Source organism: Anomalospiza imberbis, chromosome 2 (assembly GCF_031753505.1).
Source record: "Anomalospiza imberbis isolate Cuckoo-Finch-1a 21T00152 chromosome 2, ASM3175350v1, whole genome shotgun sequence".
NCBI lineage: Eukaryota > Metazoa > Chordata > Aves > Passeriformes > Viduidae > Anomalospiza > Anomalospiza imberbis.
Window position 1 is genome coordinate 65,788,762 of NC_089682.1, and position 20,379 is coordinate 65,809,140.

The 20,379-nt window shown below is 39.8% G+C and overlaps 1 long non-coding RNA gene across 1 annotated transcript; it reads right to left on the reverse strand.

The window, feature by feature from the left end:
• Nucleotides 1-7,787: 7,787 nt before the first annotated feature.
• LOC137469081 (uncharacterized) lies at nt 7,788-20,053 on the reverse strand. The gene is made up of 3 exons (XR_010996335.1): nt 17,884-20,053; nt 11,874-11,962; nt 7,788-11,771 (listed from the first exon to the last, which is right to left on the reverse strand). It is a non-coding gene; the product is annotated as an uncharacterized lncRNA (long non-coding RNA).
• Between the last annotated feature and the right edge of the window lie 326 nt (nt 20,054-20,379).

The following is a 20,379-nucleotide window of genomic DNA, read 5'->3' on the forward strand; positions in this document are numbered from 1 at the left end:
TCTTACAAATGTGCAGGACAGAAGAGAGGCAACTACTGCTGCCTCAGACACACAGCTTGGCCCCATTTCTTTGGACCTTTGCAGCTCCTGGAGACACTGCCACAAAACGCCCCCAGGGCAGGCAGCCACCTGCTTTGTGTTGGTGTCCTTCTCATCTAAGACAAAACCCCCGAGACTGGCAGGTAGGCAAGCCAAGGCACTGACTTCAGGATGTGTGAAGCAGGCTGTCAATTCAACGTGCTGTTGCCACAAGCTTACTGATGGCAGTTTAAATGACAGGCTCTTCAATTATTTTCAATGAGGAATGTAAAATAAAAAAATAAAAGGAAAATCCAGCCAGTGCATTTAATGTTCTTTCCATGAGCCCAAGGCTGATGCATGGCATGGGGATACCAGCCACAGCATGCCTTCTAGCTGGTCAGGCTGTCTGGGATGGCTGAGATGACCAAGTGGTTAAAAGAGGAACTACATCTGTCCATGGGGTCACAGACTGTGTGATGGCTGCAAGTCTGCAAAGAAGAAAGCTGGTCATCAGCTCCCCTTCAGTGTGCCTGAACTAATGGGCAGTGTCCTCCTAACCCCACTCAGGACAAGTCTGTGAAGAACCATCAAGAGGGAAGGAAGCCCTGGTGACAAAAGTTTTAAAAAGATCCTCTAGGAGGTGAAGTGCTTTACCTTTACTTGGAAATTCATATTTTACCAGATTTCTAAGACATTTCCTGAGGATAAGAAACATTATTTTTTGCAGCCAGCTCTACAGAATTAATGAAAACCTTCAACTTCCCAGGACCCTGGGGTCCCCTAGGAGCAATCGTCCCAATTAACATGTTCTTGATTGCTTGTCATTAGGCTTTTAGAGTGTGAAAAAGTGTTGCAGAGAAATCACAGTTCAGCCAGCTAGCTAATCCAGTGGAACATTTTTATTGTTGCATCTGAGTGAAGAAGCCATAAAACTGAGAGAGAGAAACTGTGCTGAATCTTTCCAGCTCTTTGAGCAAGTACCCCCCAAAGATTTTGCACGATTTCTCCTCGCCCAGCTGTAATTTAAATAGCCCAAAACCTATGGCTTGTATAGGAGTTTGTTATATGCTTTATTCTCTCATAACTTACACTTGAGGCCTGGTGGTGCAGAAAGTGTCGGCAAATTAAAGGGTCAAGGCGCACCAGGGAGGCTCTTCCAATAATCCCAGGGTGAATCACAAGCTGAACACAATTATTAACGGAGATAATAACTGTGAAGATGAGGCACAGTCTCTCTCTGCCTTTATCCCCTCTGCTTGCAGAGCCTGCACACACAGACCTTTGTCTCTGCCCAAGGGCTGCCTTAAGCATTCCTTAGCGTAGATGTGATCATCAAACAGGCTCACAGGAAAGTGCAGCACAACCTTCCCATTAAAAATCACACGGTGTTTTGGACCTTCTGTTATGTGGGCACTGGCCCAGCCTCAGCTGTGACTAGCTCTCTCAGTTGAGGTAGAGCAGGTATACAGGCCAAAATAGGAATCATCGGAGGAATAAATGGGTACATTCCAGGTTACTGGGGAGCCCAAAACCAGACACAGTGCTCCAAGCGCCACTCATAAATCCCAAATAAAAGAAAAGAATAATGGTCCTCAACCTTCTGCCTGTGTTTTCATTAAGGCCGTCCAGGATATGGTTCTGAATTGTTCTTCACCACAGGGGCACATTGCTGGCTGTTGTTTAACTTGTCCATCAGGACTCTGACTGTTCTATAAAGAGAGCTGTACACACCACCCAGTCCACACTGTCTGCTTTGTTTTGTAGATGTATGCTGGCAGGTTCAGGACTTAATCCTTCCTGTTACTGTGTTAGATAACCCTCCAAGTGAAGCACTTTTTGATATTGTGTCCACCTCTGGAGTCACTAACATAAGAAGGATGTGGACCTCTTAAGTGAGTCCAGAGAAGGGTCATTAATATGATCAAAGGACTGGTATACCTCTCCTATGAAGAGAGGCTGAGACAGTTGGGGTAGTTCAGACAGAGAAGGAAAGGGACACCTTTTAGCACCTTAGAGTACCTGAAGGGGCTACAAGAGAGCTGGTGACTTTTTACAAGGCATGTAGTAGTAAGAGGAAAGGGGAAATGGCTTTAAACTGAATAGAGGGCAGGTTTAGATTAGATGATACCGTGAGGACAGTCAGACTGGCACAGGTTGCTCAGAGAAGTGGTGGATGCATCATTCCTGGGAGTGTTCAAGGCCAGGGTGGATGGGGTTTTGAGCAACCTGGTCTACTGGAATGTGTCCCTGCCCACCGCAGGGGGATTGGAACTGGATGATCTTCGAGGTTACTTCCAACCCAAAGCACTCTGTGATTGTATGACTGCATGATTCCATGATAGATGCTGCTATCCACTGAAACGATAAGGGCAGGATGTAAAGCATGGTCCAAGAGCAAGGCTGCTTGAAGATACACATTGGAGAGAACTCCAGTGACTGGATGGACAAGGAACTTTCACCAGGCTGTTCCAGCTGCAGGTCCCTCCTGCCATTACCATGATCAGAACTGATGAGAAGAATCCTTCTAGATGTCACTGGGGTATTGTGAGTGGACTGTATGGAAACATCTGTTTACTGCAGGCAGAGCAATTCTGAAAGGTTGTGAGGGGCCACATCAGGTTCCCATTGCTTGTCTCTTATAAGAACACTCTATTGACTGAATGAAAGCCAGAAAAGCAGCCAGAGGATTAATTATTTCTGTTCCTCTCTCAGTAATTGCTGAACATCCATATTGTATAATGCCAGTCCCTAATATTTCTAAAAATAAACAACTTGCAGTAAGGCTTATAAGGCAAAATTAAAAACCTGACATAAAGTATCATGGCTCTTTCATGTGGATGCCTCAGCAGGAGAATAGATTCCAGTCAAGAATGTCTGTATTTCCTTTCCAGTCACTTGGGTTAACATGGATGAAAAAGAAGCAACCAACAAAGCCAGACATGCTCCATGTTACACCTGCCATACTGAATACAGCGCTCCTCTGGACCCACTTAAGAAGTTCACATCCTTCTTATGCTGATGACCACAGAGGCTGACACAATATAAAAAAGTGCTGCATTTGGAGAGTTATCCAACACAGGCAGGCACAGATTGCCGTGTCCGGCACCTGCCCACAGTGAACAAAATGCCTAAACTGTGGTAGATTCCAATGACCTACCAACCCCATGCAAAAAAGATGACTTCTCTGTGCAGCACAGAGCCAGGAAAAGCACCCTCTTGTTTCACCTTTCTTCAGCTCTTCAGCCCCAGCAGGTGAAGGGCAACAAAGGCAATAACTTCTGATCCTTACCTATTTTCAACAAAGTTTATCTAGACTGTACAAAAACCATGGTTAAAATGATCCTAAACTCTCCCAAACAGAACAAAGCATTTATGACCCATTTCTTTGAGCTTTGCATTTTTACACAGTGTTTACTAAGCATGACACCCTGCAACTCCTAGTGATTCATATTTACTGATTTGGACACTATGCACACACCTTTTCCTACAATTAAACCTCAGAATGTATGAAGACATTCATTTGTACCTTTAGATATGTTCCTAATATCAAACACCTATGAATGCTGAATTACAAAATGACCATTAACATTCAGCTAGAGCACGACAAGGTTTTGATGCTTAGACCTCTGGCAAGCTTAAATTTATTTTTACTAGTGTAAACATAGCCTCAGAGCTCCTTGACATGGCATTTCAAATCTGCCTTTAAAATTGCACCTGGGACACAACAATCCTATCTAACAATCAGGCATAGTGTGGACTGGCTGGAAAGCAGTTTTGCAGAAAAGTACTTAATTGTCCCAGTGGACAAGAGCATGAATCAGCAATAAGTCATTGTAGCAAAAAAAGGTAAAAAAAATCTCCTGGTCAGATTGAAAAGGGTGATCCTTCTCTATCAGCACTCATGAGATCACATCTAGAGTATTATGACCAGATTTGTACAAGAAATAATAAGCTGGAGGATGTCCAATGAAGGGATGCAGCTCTTGCCTTGTGAGAGAATTAGGTTCATTCGGGCTGGAGAAGAGAAGGCTCAGAGGGGATCTTGTTGTTGCCCTTAAAAGAAATACCTAATAAGAGGATGTGAAGAAGCCAGAGGCAGGCACTTCTCAACAGTCATGAGAGACAACATAGGGAATTGTAATTAGACATCAGGGAAACATTTTGAACATGAAAGTGGTCAATCATCAGCACAGGCTGTACAGAGAGGATGTGGAATCTTTTTGTTTGCAGATATTCACAACTTGACAAGATCCTGACCTGCTGTTAGGAGGTACTTGGACTAGAGCAGGTACCTCCTGGCCTGTATCCTTCTACTACTCTATGATTCTGTGACAAATCTTCCTAAAACTACCATAAAGGAAACTGATTTAAATCTGAATACAACTAAATCATCTTTCATTAAGTATTTAGTGACTTACAGGTACAACCAGATTTTTTTCATCCTTTCAGATTCCTTACACCATTTCATCTAAGAAGATATTTCAGTTACATGCTCCTTTTCCTGTCTGTGCATCTGAAAAAAATCTCAACTCTACAGTTGGCTTCCAAACAGCAGATTTCAGAACCAAGCCCTCAGTTATGACTGTGCATGCTTTTTTTTTATTTACTTTAGCTATTTTTGCCTTGCTTCACAGACAGTGTGCAGTTACTTTAAGGAAAATAACAGATATTACCCAGCAATGGTGCATGACACTTTCTAGTCACTTCTACAGAGACGCACAGCACTATAGTAAAGAGCCCATTGATAGGTAGAAAGCCACATGGATGAAGCATCAGTGCATTTTAATTTCTTCCCTGCATTTTAATTTCTACAAAGGTTGCATGAAGAGACCCAACTTGGTGTAACATAACAATATGCAGGGAGCTGTTCAGATTCAGACTTCTCAAACTCCCGGGACTGCTGCATGAGTCTTTCCCCATCCTGTGAAGGCCCCAAGTGTAAAGTTTTTCACAGGCTCTTCTGAACATAGTGACTAATAACATTTAAACCCATCAACTTTTATGGAAGACTTTACTCATTCTATATTACATTTTGTGCATAATGTATATGACAGTCCTATGGGAAAAGGGGGAGTTCTGAGTGGTCATCAGCTCCTCCTGGTGAGGAGCTTTCAGACAAGTTCAGCCAGCCTTAGACTACCTCTGAGAAACTAGACTTTTCTTTAAAACTGGCAGTGGGACCACACAGGCTCCCAAGGCAATCTGTTCCAGTGCTTAAATATCTTTATAGTTAGAAAGTTTCTCCTAATATCTAACCTAAATCTCCCTTGCTACAAATTAATCTGATTACTTCTGATCCCTCTCCCCACAGACAGGGAGAAGCATTGATCACCAGCCTCCTTACACCTTCATTGTCATTGAAAATTCCAGTCCTGTCATCCACTTTCTCTTCTCTTTTTCTCATAGGCCACATTTCTTTCTCTCTGTTGAGCATCTTTTATGTTATTCTGCATTTTCTTAAAATATAACATCTAAAACATTCCTCGAACACAGATTTTGTAAATGTGAGGTAAACTAAATTAGCTAACATCATATTTCACCTAGGAGTGGCTGCCAATGCATCCAGGAGAGACATAAGTCCTTTCTAAGCCAACTTTACATTGTTGACCCTTCTCCAGTTTATGATCTAGTACCACCACCAAATTGTTTTGCACAGCATTGTGGAGTTACTACATTCCTCTAAACTGTACTGGAGCTTTATTCCTGAAAACATATTCTTCAGATTGGTCTTCATAAAATTCTCTTTTTGTGATTTTAAACTATATTTATTGTCTGAAGTGGATTCATTCCAGTTTTAAGCCTTTCTTCCAAAATGCTTGAGGTCCCTGTCAGATTGTTGTTCTAATAGCTATATAGATTTATTTCTTATATTCCTTGATATCTGCACTGTATTTCACACTGTTATTTTACTTTGACCATAACAATGGCAGTATTTATAATCAGAAATATTTGTTGCAAATTTATGTGAGGTTCTTTGACTCTTGGATCTTTTAACAAGTTTTAATACATATCTGCTTTTCTCCTCAGATGCAAAATTGATTGGTGAAATGCTTCTTTATCGTCTTTCCTTGAGGATTAGGAATGACAAGGTTTTGGGATAGCTTTCCCCAGGTAGCATCTGATTTTGGTTCATGTTACATTACTAATTCTGCCCATTTCAATCAAAACAAATGCATGAAAATTTGTTCCAGCAGATTTCCAACCCTACAGTTGGGTAGTGTGGGTCCAGCTAGGTTGCTTTATCCAGAGGACTTTTATTCCTTTGCTGTCACCATTACCAGTCTTGGAGTGCTCCTCAGGTAGTTAACACACTTCTCAACCTGATCCAGTAATTTCCAGTAAACCTCTTCATGTGTTTATGTTTCCATTATTATTCCCTTCATCCAGATGTTTTCAAAACTCCTCTCATCACTTCCTGGACATTCAAGTAAGCATGGACTGGCCTCCTTTCTGTTTTACTGGTATAACTATGATGTAAAGCACAGATTTTACAGACTGCATCTTATGTTTGCATTTATGTAAGTAAGCACATATATACAGAAAGGTGTGTGATTCTACCTCACTCAGCAGAAGGAGCTATGAATATCACCAGCAGATGATGAACCAGTTCTTTAAAATTATTCCAGCAAACTACAGCCCTCTTCCACTGCTAGCCTCCTTCTCCTTCTCCTCCTTCTCCTTCTCCACCCAGCCAAGATCCTCAGATGCTCACTGAAAGAATAATTATTATTCTGGCTGAAAAACTACAGCCCAGCAATATTCATCTTACAGTCTATATGTGGTTTGCATTTTAAAGTGGAACACACTTTTCACAGCAGCCTTCATATACAGATATGGACTATAGTTTCAATAACCTTTTTTTTTTTTTAATATATAGTCATACACTTACAAACAAAATTATTGTGATTTTTCTTCACCGCAATGGTGCTAAATATGTATTAATCACTGGTAACACAGTAGAAGGGAGGGCTGGCTCGTGTTTAGTGCATGTCACTGCTGCTGAATTAAGTTAAATGAGCTCTACTGGGCTTTCTTGTGAAGTTACTGCTGCATGTGAACAAAGGTACTGCAGCCTTTCCTGAACTGCAAGAGTATTCAGCTTGTGCAGAGCTTTTATCTAAGGAATATCAAATTGGTTACCCAATGTTAATTAACTCTCAGGGTGTTCCTGTGTGATACATTGCTGTTATTCAAAAATAAAATAAACTTTGCTAGTTTATAACAAGCTGACTGAAGTAATTAACATCACCCGTATGTAAAATGCATATATACGCCCATTCAAAGACTCTCAGCTTTCAAAAAAAGAAATTCAAGACAGACACATATTTATGGATTTCTTTTCAGTTAAGAGACAATATTAATTAAAAATGTTTGCTTATGAGCCTGCCCCTCCATCCCAAGACCACAGCCAGAGCTGTGACTTCTCATGTTAGAAGAGTATTTTTCCCATCCTGCACAGCAGATGCACATGATCCTTGTAGAGAAAGAAGGCTGTGCCCTCCAGCTCTGCTGGGGCTGCAGCCAGCACATATGAGCTCACTCTGCTGTAGGCACTAGCATGTTTTTCCCATGCTCCCATCCTGCTGAGACACTGGGAACAACCAAGGTCAGTAGACCAGGGGACTTGTGGGGTGTCCTGCCTCCCCATGGTTCACAGACCCCAGTTACTCCAGCAGGGTAATGGCAAAATATGTGGCCACTTGAAACTCAACCAGTCCAGCAGTGCCCACATGGATATGCTGAAGTAGAAGACCTAAATAACTTTATTTTGTTTGAAGCATAAATTATGAGCCCCCAAGGAAGCTTGTCTCTACAACCAAAGATATGTAATAACTGCTGACAGTCTCACATGATGCATAGCTTTATTTTGACATCTAAAGGACTATTTTCAATTATTTCTTCCTGGACAATTATGCTTATTCTAGCCCCATAATGCATTGTGTCACTCATCTCTGGACATAAAACACTTTAATAGTGTACAGTAAGCTTTTTCCTTCCACACAAAATATCTTTGGACTTGTAATTACATTTCATAAAATTCAGTACCATAATGTAGCAATCCCTTTCCTAATGTTAGGTCTGCATTTGTACAAAATAAAAAAAAAGGTTGTATATATGCTTTATCTCTAAAGCTTTAATTTATTTCTTGTCTATACAAAGTGTCAGAAAACTGGTCAAAGTGGTGTGTTACAAGGCAAGAATTAAGCTAATATAATACCTTGACAAGGCCATTCCACAACTGGCAGCAGTGCAGGATTAGCTTGGGTTTGAAATTGGTTAACTTCATCATGTAACTTTCCTCATAGTATGTCAATAATCTTGTCCTGTATTATCCCCCATTATCCAGTGCCAAACTATTTCACAGCATTTTAGAAGAGGAAAACCTGATGATTATGTCTTTGCCAGAACTGTCTGTTCTGATGCAGATTCTTTTTATAAAGCCCAGGTGTCTCCAGGAGTGGGATAACAACATGAGGTTTGTAAAGACAGCTGGAGCAGGCTCAGATACCTCAGAAGGGTTCCTATACATCAGTCAAAGAAGCAAAACTCAAGGCAAGGCCACACAGATAGGGAAATAGACTTTTATTTTTGAAGAAACAGATTTGCCTCACCCACATCCATTCTCTCAAAATTCTCTCATTCCTCTATGGTTATAAGAACTGAGATGTTTGTGTATTCAAGTACCTTGTCCTGGATGCCTTATGGTGACATAGAGGGTGAGAGACACCAGCTGGAAAGCTCTTATCCAGTCTTCTGGATTCATCCTGAGTAGTGATGAAATGCATGAACATTGGAGCCTTTGCAGCCTCTCTTGACGAAAAAAGCTCGTATCCAGTGTGAGCTGTTTTGCATCAGCTTTGTATCTGTGATGAGGTCATGGAACAATTATCACTACTTCCAACACTTAGAATTTTATTTACATCATTCCTCTACTTTATCTTCCTTTTCTCAGTCTTTTTGACCTACCATGTATACACCATTACTTTAAATACTACTTTGCCACTAATTCCAATGCCTTACACACATGTGCTCTCATTCACACTCTGTAGATATGATTTAAAAATGTATATGCCTCAGAACGTCCTAGTGGCAGTAAGGGTCTTACCTTAACATGTAAGGCAAGAGCCCAGTCTCACCCAAATGCCATCTTTCGTAGCTTTCATGTACAGGAACTGGGGACCCAGGATATGGAAACCATTCATTGTAAGAACAAGCGAAGTCATACAGGTACAGTGGAATGAGTTTGAGATATATTGCTCTATCCATCACCTCAAAGAAAAAAAATTCATCCAGCCATGGCTCACACTGTTCAATAGGGGTTAAATCAGAGATAAGAAACTTAATTTTCTACCAACAGACAGAATTTTATAGGAAGACAAGTCACACTGGAATTATTGGTTCCACAGGTACACTGGATGTTGAAAAGGAACTTTCAGGATGTATGGTTAGGGACTTAAAATAAACATAGCTTGGTTGATCTTGGTTCTGTTCATTTATTGACCCCAGATTACACTTTTGGGTACTTGGAAAACAATAATTCTTCTGGCACTGAGGAAATCAAGGGTATAACTAAGATATGAAGTTTGTACAATCACTTTAGAACATTTTAAAGGCAAGCCATTTATAAGAAAAATGTTTCTTACTGTTTTAAGGAGTGTTACTAAGCAGTTTAGTCCCCCTTGCTCCAGAATTCTCAATTATTTCCATGCACACTGGTAATAAGATTTGAGATCATTAACCTGTAAATTATTGGTTCAAATCTTGAAGAGTTCATTAGTGACTAGAAAGCATTAGTATCTAATGCCTGGTCTCATTCCAGTGGACAAATAGTTGCTGCCACAGCTGGCATTAGTCAATTATTGCATTACAGACCTAGGAAAGGTACCAGGTCCAGATTTCACTTCTGACATCTCTGCCAGTTCAAATTATTAAGCTTTAAAAGTAATTTTCTCCTGTGTTTTCAAGAGAAGCTCCTAGAACATTTGTTGGGAAATTACAGAACAATATTTAAAAAACCCAAAACAAAAAGCATCTTTTAATGTTTGAATCTACTTTTCTAGAAATTTCTGTCTTATAACTCAATCACTGTGAAAAAAAATCACTGTCTGAAAAAATGCAAAAGAACAAGAAATGCATTTTCCACAGCTAGGACATTTATAATGTCTCTCTCCGCTGTGTGTATTTCCCTGCTTCATCAAAATTTGGAAATCACAGTGGTTCGGCTAATATGCAGAACCACACTACAGAGTATTTGCAGCAAGTCTCATCCATCCTGCAGCAAGCCTGTGATGATGGGACCCAAGGGCTACAAGGACTCTTGTATGCCACAGAGGTCAGACTCTTGCAGTCCAGACCAGTCCAACACAAGTATTTGCAAACACATAACACTTCCAACAGCATCCAGCAAACTTGAATTGGAAGTCAGGACAGATTTCTGAGAAAAAAATGCACCACTATTGTTCAGTTTCTTCTAATTTAAGCATTTACTACTGGGAACACAGCACTGTTTCAGAAGAACTTTTGCTCATTTTCTTTAGCAAGACCAGAAACACAAAGACCAAAAATAACAAAAGTTGCAATATATGAGCAAAGCAGAAGAAATTAAATGTATCATGAATGACCAAAGCAGTACTAAGAGGAGGGGGTTTTCTAGATGAAAACAGGCGGTGGACCCCAGGTGCCAGACCTTTATAGGCTGCCATCTGACTACACACGTACAGCCACTATCATGTATTTACAATAAATTATTATATGAGTCATAAGCCACATACTGACCTTTGAGGTCCATTAATTTTATTCTTTCCTCCTGTTCAATTAGTGTAAGACCTTGAGTCATTGTGGGTAACCCCAGAAGAATTGTAACTAAAAATGAATATAAAGCCAACGCATGGCGTGCAAAGCTCTGAACTACTTTTGTCACCACCTGTTTATGATAATGAAACTGTGAGGAAGATTTTATAGCTAAGTAAAATACTTTTGAATATACAGACACTGACCTGTAAAGTGTTCATATGGCGAACGTATTAGGACATTTGCCTAAAGATCTCTCTCACAGCTGAGAAATAAGCCAGGCCAGTTTTGAATAGGATTTAACAGACTAATCACCACCTACAAGTTTTGCAAATTGCAAATCCTCACACCTCCTGCTGCAAACAAGGCTTAGATATTCAGCATGCAAAATCCAATTAATAAATAATTTTAGGATGCATGTTTTAAGCTGCTACATGGCAAAATCATTAAATCAGGTCCTCATTTCTTCTGTGCTTGTAATATAGGTCTGGGTTAACAGGCATTGAAAATACTACTCCAGCAAGGACTAGTTGTAAAAGTAACCAAATGAACTGAAGCAGTATTTGCATTTACCCCTCTTACCTGTCAGCCTATCAACCACAATAACCCTGTGCTGGTAAGAACCATATCATGCAACAATGCAACCAGAAAGAGGAAATATTTCAGTGTTGGCTCCATCCTGAAAATCCTCAACACACCCAGTTATGAAGATGCATAATCAAGTCTCACTTACCTTCTGTGCAAAGGTTAAAAATATCCACTAGAATAAAAAGGAGATAATTTAGTTATTTATTATTTACTGTATGGCTGATCTGGCTCACCTGACAAAACAACAGCAGGAGAGAAGAGATCCAGGGTCAAGTCAGAGATGTGTCCGCCTCCTCCTCACCAGGTATCACCCCCAAGTGTGAATTTTGCTCTGCTTGTGGGATTGTCAGCTGTCCTTGCAACCCTTCTGCCTGTGTGGTGGGCAAGAACAGGTTTGTGAAGGCCACATGCCCACTGCACAATGTGCCCTGAACCTACAGACCAGCCAAAGCTCCTTCTGCACCTGCTCCTACCTAGCTTTACTCCCTGACATCCTGGGCTCCGCCTGTACCAGGCTAAGACTTTGTGGGCAATACTGCTCTGAACCTGACGGAATTAGGTCCTGAAGGACATAAAAGGCATAAACACTTGCTGTCCATATTTTTCCTCACCTGCATAAAAATAGATCACTCCACTTTCCAAAGCAAGCAGCTAATCTTCATAAGCATAACCTATATTTTCTGAAGGAGGAAGAAAGAATGCACTCTGCAAGTTTGTTATCTTTGGCATATTTTTCCTAAGCTGAATGATTGCATTAATAAGGCATAAGAAGACACATATATTAAAAATTCTGCATTTAAATCTTACTTTGTTTGATCTACCACAAACTGACAAATCCAAAAATTTCAAAGTTAGAGATGACACTTTATTCAGGAAAGGAATAGGAATCTAAGACAGAGACTGAGGGTAGCAGAACTGTCTCTAGCTGAAATTCTTAACTTAAGTTGCATTAAATCAGGCAATTAACATTACAATCCAGAGGCATGAAGGCCAATTGTTTTCTCTGAATTTGTTTCCTTGGGGCTTGACAGTGACACTCAGACACAGTACTCAATAGAGGGTAACATTTAGCTATGCCACATTAGGAAGGAGCCTTGGGAGGCAATCACAGGTTCCTCTTTTGTCTTGCTCAGAGGGGAAAGCATTTCACTGCATGACTGAAAAACACTTGCTTATTCCTTTCTTCTCCACTTCCACTTCCCCACTCCAGTTGTGTCCAATGTCAGACAGTTAAGCACTTCAGAGGAATGTTCATTCCCCCATCACAACAAGGTTGAACTTCTGGTAGGGACCTTGAGACACCCTTTATAGATAGAAAATTATTTCCAGACTTTCCTTTTCTGCTCTGCAAATAAAACAAATAAATGCATTTCTACATGCCCATCCTAGAGCAGGTACCACAGCCTGTACCCAAGCCACTAAAATAAACCAGGGAAATAGTAGGTCTAGCAAATAAAAACATCAAACTGCTTTTAAAAAGCTATATAGAAATCTTCTTCTGGGTAAAGGCAGGCCTGATCACACAGAAAATAAAAATGGTACATGATGCCAGTAGCTGCTTATCTGCAAAAGATGTTATCAAAGCAGACTAGACAGAACAGCCAGCTCTTGCCTCTCTGACTTGACTTCAGATTCTCTGTGCAAGCTTATGAATCCTGTATAATGGGACCAGATGAGCTCCAATTCCCATGCTTTCTCTGGCCATAAAACTTACAAGACACTACAAGAGAGGGAGAATTAGGGCATAATACATATAAAACCCAAACAAGGCATTTTCCCACGTAGCCACCCAATTTTGTGATCTTGTAATGTCATATACTATCTTCTTTGGTTAAAGCAAGAGTTTTAACCTTTATAGTGGTATTTATAAAGGAAAACAAAGGAAAGCTCCCCTCCCCCAAATTTTTATTGAAGCATACACAGTCATACTGATGAAACTGCTTCCCCTGAAGTTAGCAAGAGCACTCACAGGTAACAATTTGCAGAATGATGACAGAAAAGATGCTAAGTGACACCAAAAATGAGTGTACACACATCAAAAATGCTGATCTTGAAAGATGGTCCATAAAGACCAAGGGAACAGAGCTCTTTTGCGTGTGTTCTGTCCAGGATCCCAATCTGAACAACACAAATCATGCATGCCAAGAAAAACTGACCATTCACGATCCCATTTTTCAAAGAGGGTAAATGGCCCTTGAACTTGAACTCCTAGCAAACTTTGCTGGGGGAAGAGAGGAATGGGGATTTTTAAGTAAGCTATGAAATCATAAAATTTATGACCTGGAGGCCACAGTTCTTGAGTCAAGAGTCCAAACAAATCTGTTGCTTTAACATTACATGTCCCAATCATATGGAAAATGCTCACAGCCACTAAAAATATAAGGGGTCTCCATGTCAGCTTTTACTAGGTAATGAAGCCTTTCTAGTGAAGTGTTCATAGCCAATAAAAGTAATAGCTGATTTTCACTTATTTCCCCTATGCATCAGCAGACTTCTACAGTTTTATATCTCCAGAATGTATGCATTATTAGATCCTTCTATGTACCTGTCACTGTGGTGTTCAAGTGCGGTTCATTTTGAATTAATGCACACTATCCAAAACTCCCGGTATCCAGCTCCAATTTTGCAGCTTCAGTCCATTATTAATTGTGCCATATGCTTTAAAATTAGACAGTGAAGCTTTCTTGGCTTTGCTCCCACTCCTCCCCATACTTGGACAAGTTGTTTAATTATTTTAAATATAATTCAAATGTTTTCCTCAAGGTGGTGGGAAACCTTCTGTGCTTATGACAGTAAAATTCATAGTAATAGGTCTTTCTCATCTCCTTTAGTTATCAGACTATGAATAACTTTGTAACCACTTCAAATTCATTTACACATCTCCCAACAATAACACACAGCCAGCAACACTGCATGGACCTTTCTTAATACAGGTGTGCTACCTGCACTGTGAATTGGGTACATTTTAAGATCTGATTGATTATTCCAAACTCATCCTTAAAGTCAATAGGAACTGTACAGAATGTATGGAAGAGATTTGCCACAGGGATGGAACAGTCACAGACCAGAAGCAGGTACAGAATTTTGCTCAAAGTGTTTATAAAACTCAGTTTATCAGAATCATTCACTCAGCTGACAACTGCTGCCCCTATATTCTCCAGCTTATGCTTCTTCCTATCCTCCTGACACAGCTCTTTACTCCACAGATTTTCCCAAACTTTCATCCCTGCAGAGAGAGGCAGCAGCTTTTCAGATATGCCCAGGAGTGTGGCTTTGACCAGTTTTCCCCAAGGGGTCATTTCAGAATACAGCCCTGCTTCTGTTTGGTGATTCTTTCTTCTTTGTGCAAGCTCTCATCTGCTTTACCCTGAGTATCCTTCTTTTCCACAACAGGTGCCTTTGGCAAGGCACCACAGCAGCGAAGGCTCTTATCCATGGAAAAGGTGATCCAGGGCAACAGCAGGGAAAGCTTCCTCCTAGTGCCTGAATTTTAATCCTGCCCTGGAGAGTTTTCCGATGTTGTTGCACTCTTGTTAAAAACAGCGGTCAGCAGCTGATCACTTTCTAGCACAGATGGGCCCCATGAATCTCTAGTCAAAAGTTATTGCTGAAACCATTCATTGGTATGTCTTCAATTTGCAATTCATGCTTAGACTCTTGTATTCCAGCAGCTTTTACTCCATATCACTTGTATCAGCTAGTACCAACATCTGGTCCGAAGTTCAAAGCTCAAGTCCAGATGAATCAGTGCAGACTATGGCAATTTCTCTCCTACGCACTGGAGCCTTGAACACTGGACTGAAATGAAACAGTTCATCAATCTGCTTCCAGCATGTAACATTGTGTATTTGGACGTTACACCAAATTTCCTGTGTGCTTGCAGCAGTACTGCAGCCTAACAGGAAGGCTCTGCAGAAAGTGCACAGTCAGGGACAGACTGGGAAAGTCAGCTGAATGAATGGAGAGAAGGTGGGCTTGCAGGTCCCTGGGGGTGACAAACAGCACAAACTTTTTCCAAAACCGTGTTGGTGCTTTACTGATGCTAGCACAGGAAAGAAACAGCCATCTATCCATTGCTTTCTCACTGAAGATATAATTGTAAATCATTAGGGAGTGGTTTCTGCTCTGACAAAACAAGTCAGACATCCAACATCACTTATTCTTCCACATTAGCTGTACCCCTAAGTGAGATCCAAGGAAGATGGTTCCTTGTTGGACTCGAGGTAGCCATTAGTGCTCCAGTGACTGACCAGAGTAAAAGGTCATTGTATTTATTTCACTTTGTTTACACAAGAAAAAAGGAAGGAAAGTCTGTTACGTTTATTAAAGGACAGGCTTATCTGGATTTGTTTTACTTACACTGCTGTGCATTAGAAATAGTGCCATTTAGCTCTGTGGTGCTATCCCAAGGTAAAACTGCCATGGAATAGAAACCACAGACACATATCTAGAATAAAGGTACCCAAGAGCCCTCTCTTCACAGGAAGTACTGCTGAAAGTGAGGTTTAGCACAATGCTATATGTGGAATTCTATGCAAATTTCAACAGAAGTCTTAGGAGTATTTTCTTTTTCTCTTCTTGCATATTATGCATGCCCTTCATCTGTAAGATCCCAAAATAATCTAGAAGTCTAAATACAGGACTAGAAATCTGAATACAAAGCAGTATTTAAAACCCAACAAAACCAATGCTTAGACTAAAATGTGAATCCCAGAAATTAGGATGCTCAGTTTAAGTTCCCTTGACAACCCCTTCATGCCTTCATTCATAATGTCTGCATGGAAAAGGTGGATATGGAGTTAAAGTTGTCATGACAACTTTGCTTCTAAATTATCTGTCTTTTGTAAATTGGCTACTTTGGGGTACATGCTGTGCAGTACAACTCTTGACAGAGGATGAGTTTTTAGAAGAAGCTTGACAGATCAATAACTTGTTTTTAATTTTAACAAAAACACATTTACAAATATATATAGCCAGAGAGAATAAAGACTAAACATATGATGAATCCAAGCATCAGCTAAACCAGAATATTTTGTGTCTTCAATCAATACAGCAATGCTAGCAAGATTTTTTTATTTTACATTTAGCATCGCTGAACCTTCTTATAGAAAAAAACATTCAGGTAATGCCTGTACTGTCAAAAATGACATATTCACCATTTCCTATCTACACTCACCAACATAATCATTTGTTTTGTTAGGTGAAAAAATGCCTTTGTTTTGTTACAGAAACTGCCTCCTCCTGGAAGAAACAGGTTCTCAAACACTACATAGAGACTTTGCTGCAGTGGGAACTGCGTGTCATATCTCCTTGCATAGTGCTAAATATTATTTCCTCAACTGTCTTTAGCCTCTGGACTTCAAAACAGAATGAGAGGCTTTCACAGAACACTGCTTGCCTCTTATTCTTACCGATAGCACAGCTTTCACTACCTCCACGATCTCTCTAAAGTTACAGAAAGCAAAACACAACACAAAAAAGCCTTCACTTTTTTTCCTGTGTTCTCAAAAGTTCCCACTGAAAAAGAAAAAATGCTCATTTGATCTTGTAAAAGATTTCTCTTGTAAATTACGATTTCAAGTAGTAAAGTGATCTTTAAAAAAGGTATTTCCTGAAAAATACTTTCAAGATCATAACTCTGAGTCAAACAAGAGCTTAAATCCCGTAACTGTGCAGAGTGGAAATCTCAAATTGCTTTCTAATTTGACTTTTCCTATCGGCTCCTGAAAATGTCACCAAGACCTGATGATAAAAGAAACTCAGAGAAGAACTGCAAACCTAGTGTTTTTTTCCTCTCTTATTCACTTCAAAAACATAATCTTCATCCAGGAGAGCCTTTCCCAAAATAGGAGCTCAGCTTTAAGTCCAGTGTGTGTACCAAGTACAAGTCATAGTCCATGACCGTTGTGTCTGGGCACTGCAGTAATGCACTTAACAGAGAAGTAACAACCACAACAGCACAATATTCACAAACATCAGTAAATTCTGCAGCCATTCCAGATTTTCTCTTTTAATGGAGAGAGTTTATTCTTTTCAAGTAGATCCACAGGCCAAGGTCTCCACCTGCCCTGCGTTAGACCTATCAAAATTTCCTTTTTCACAGCTCCTTTTTGCTACTAAGCATATGCAGAGCTCCACGGGAATCAGAGTAAAGGAGATTTCCCCAGTGCTGCTAAAAGGCTGAATTGCTTCCCCCAGGGGGTCCCTGTCACTTGATTAATACGTGTAGCTATTAGAAGCTGTTCCAATGACAGTGCTAAAAAACTGAATAAGCACCACAGAGAAAAGACTGGCTAAAATAACCAAACCATGAAAATAAAATGAATAAAAGAATGGCAAAAAGAATACCAAATAAAAGCAGAGGAAATATAAAGGGCAAGGATATAGGCAGAACTGACAGTCATGCAAAATCAGCTTTCTCTTCCCTCTTTACTTTTTTTCCTCTTCCCCCTTCCCATTTCCTAACTCCTCCACTCCACTTACACAATTCTTTGGCCTCTACTGACAGTTTAGCATTACAAATCCTCATGCTGAATCTCATGAAGTCAAGCAGGCTCAGTGAAGATCACTGGGCTCAGCTTACTCCTGGTATAATCTCATCCAAATCCATGGAGTTACATGAGGGATGAGCTGGAAGCGGTGACGTTTTCTGAGTTTTCTGACATCCAGCTTTGGAGCTCTGTAACTCCAGGCTGATGATAAACAGTGAAGGGTTCTCTGAACACAGCATAGGAGAAAGAAAAAATATGAGTTCCTTGAATGGTTTTCATCATAGTAGTTGCACTACATCTGTCATATATCAGAACTGTTCCCATGTTTCCTGCACAAGATTCATAACAGCTCTAAAACCCAACCATACTTCACCAAGTCGGACAACAAATTTCCCCACAGATATATTTTTGAGGTAAAACGGCAAGGAACAGTGTCCTTTAGAGCAACTTAACAAAAGAAATTATACTATTCCTGGAAAGCCCTTTGCAATCTCTGCTTTTTTATCTCAAAAGTCTATACAGTTGCTTATTCATGAAGTGATAATTCTCTCTTTGTCTCAGTGAAAACTTTTTCCTGGGAGATAAAAAATATCTGCTGTATTGCTTTTGAGCAGTAATAACCAACTCACACCAAGGCTGTATTTTTTTATTATTTGTACTGTAATAATGCTGGGAGCCCCTTGCTGGCACTAGATGTCACTGTGTTGAAATTGAGTATATACAGGATAAGACACACCCATTGATATGACCAATCAGATGCACTGCACTTTAAATGGAAAAACTGAGGCAAAAAAATAATCAGCAAATAAGACTGCCAAAGACCTCAAGAGGCCATCTGATCCATTTGGGGATTTGTGGCAGACTCACTTATGGCTGATCAGCCATTGCTCTGAGTGGTTTCATCCGTTTTACAAATGGAAAATAAAAGATTGCGCCATGCCCATAAAGCCAATTGCCTGGTTGCAGCATTTAAGTCAAAGTTTAGACTAAAGCTCCCAAGTCCTGGTCAACATAGACCATGAAAATATTTTATCTTACCTGAATTTGGGAGTATCTAAGGAAAACAACCATAAACCTGCTATCTGTATCTGCTACTATGAAACAGTGAGTTCAAATAAATCTAGCTACCAGTTACAATTTTTTATTTGCTCTTCTGCACTTGGGAATACCTAAATAAAAGCAGAAATCTCACAAATAGCTGTATATCCACATATCCACGTCATTTAGCACACTGCATTAGATATTTACTTTGCCTGCACTATCAGTAAAACACACCATTCCGTGCCATATATATGAAAGGCCCACTACACAAAAATTCACACAAGATAAAAAACCAAGATCAAAAGCACTCTACATCTGACAAAGATTTTTTGCATACTGCAATGCATCTCTCCCCATGTATTCTATGAAGCAGCATACACAAGCATCAGACAAGACCATCCTTTCCGTCAGTTACTGCAGATACTGAGTTGTCTGTTTCAATGCAGAAGGAAAAAAATAGTTCCAAGTTACAGACAGCTCCTTTTCAACCTCCATGTTATCATCACTTCTCTAGGCTGAAGTGTAATCACCATTTTTTGCAGGTTACTGTTTCTACCTTCTATTTCAAATAAGTTTCATACATTGGGGCAACTGAGGCAAGATTAATATGACTTTCATTTTTAATATAAATCTTTTGATTTGTTGCTGAATGGACTGTTCTCAATATTGCTATCTAACTGCAAGGGACAATGTTGTTTATCATTTCCCCTCGAAAGCAGCCACCCAGATCTAGATATTACAGTACTCTCAATTTAGAAACCATGAAATATAAATGTGTTCCTACCATAGGAATTAAATGAATGTTTATTTTACATCTGAAGTACCTTTTACATTTACTTCCCGTCTATGACACCTAGATAAAAATTCCCACTAAAACAGCTAATGCTGAAAATATCCTCTGAATAAGATACATAGGAGTTCAAAATTAGTGAAATGCGAATCATAAGAAATAAAAACGTAATTAATTACACTTAGTTACAAAACTAATGGAGCATTTCATCCCTTTGGAAATGCCAGGGCTTTTTAAGCCAGAATGTCTTGGGACAGCTTCCTAACAAAGTCTAAATCTTGCTTGGAAGAAAAAAATGGAAAATCCTTTATAATATATTGAAATATTGTTTGCAAATATTGCTCAAAAACATTTTTACATCACAGAAAATATAATCTAAACTGTAAATCTGAAACAAACATGCCAATGTTTGTTTGTACCTTCCCACCCTTTCCCTCTTACCATTTCCTTTGACCCTTAACCCATTCCCTTTATTTTATTTAATAATACATAACAAAAGGGGAGAGAGAAAGGATGGTTATAATGAGAATTTTATTAATGCTTATTTTCTTTACTGCTATGCCAAAGACACCTAAGCTATATCTGCCCAGATGACAACACTCAAGACACCCCACAGTCACCTGACTGCTGCAGCCACTGTCATCATCCTCTTATGCT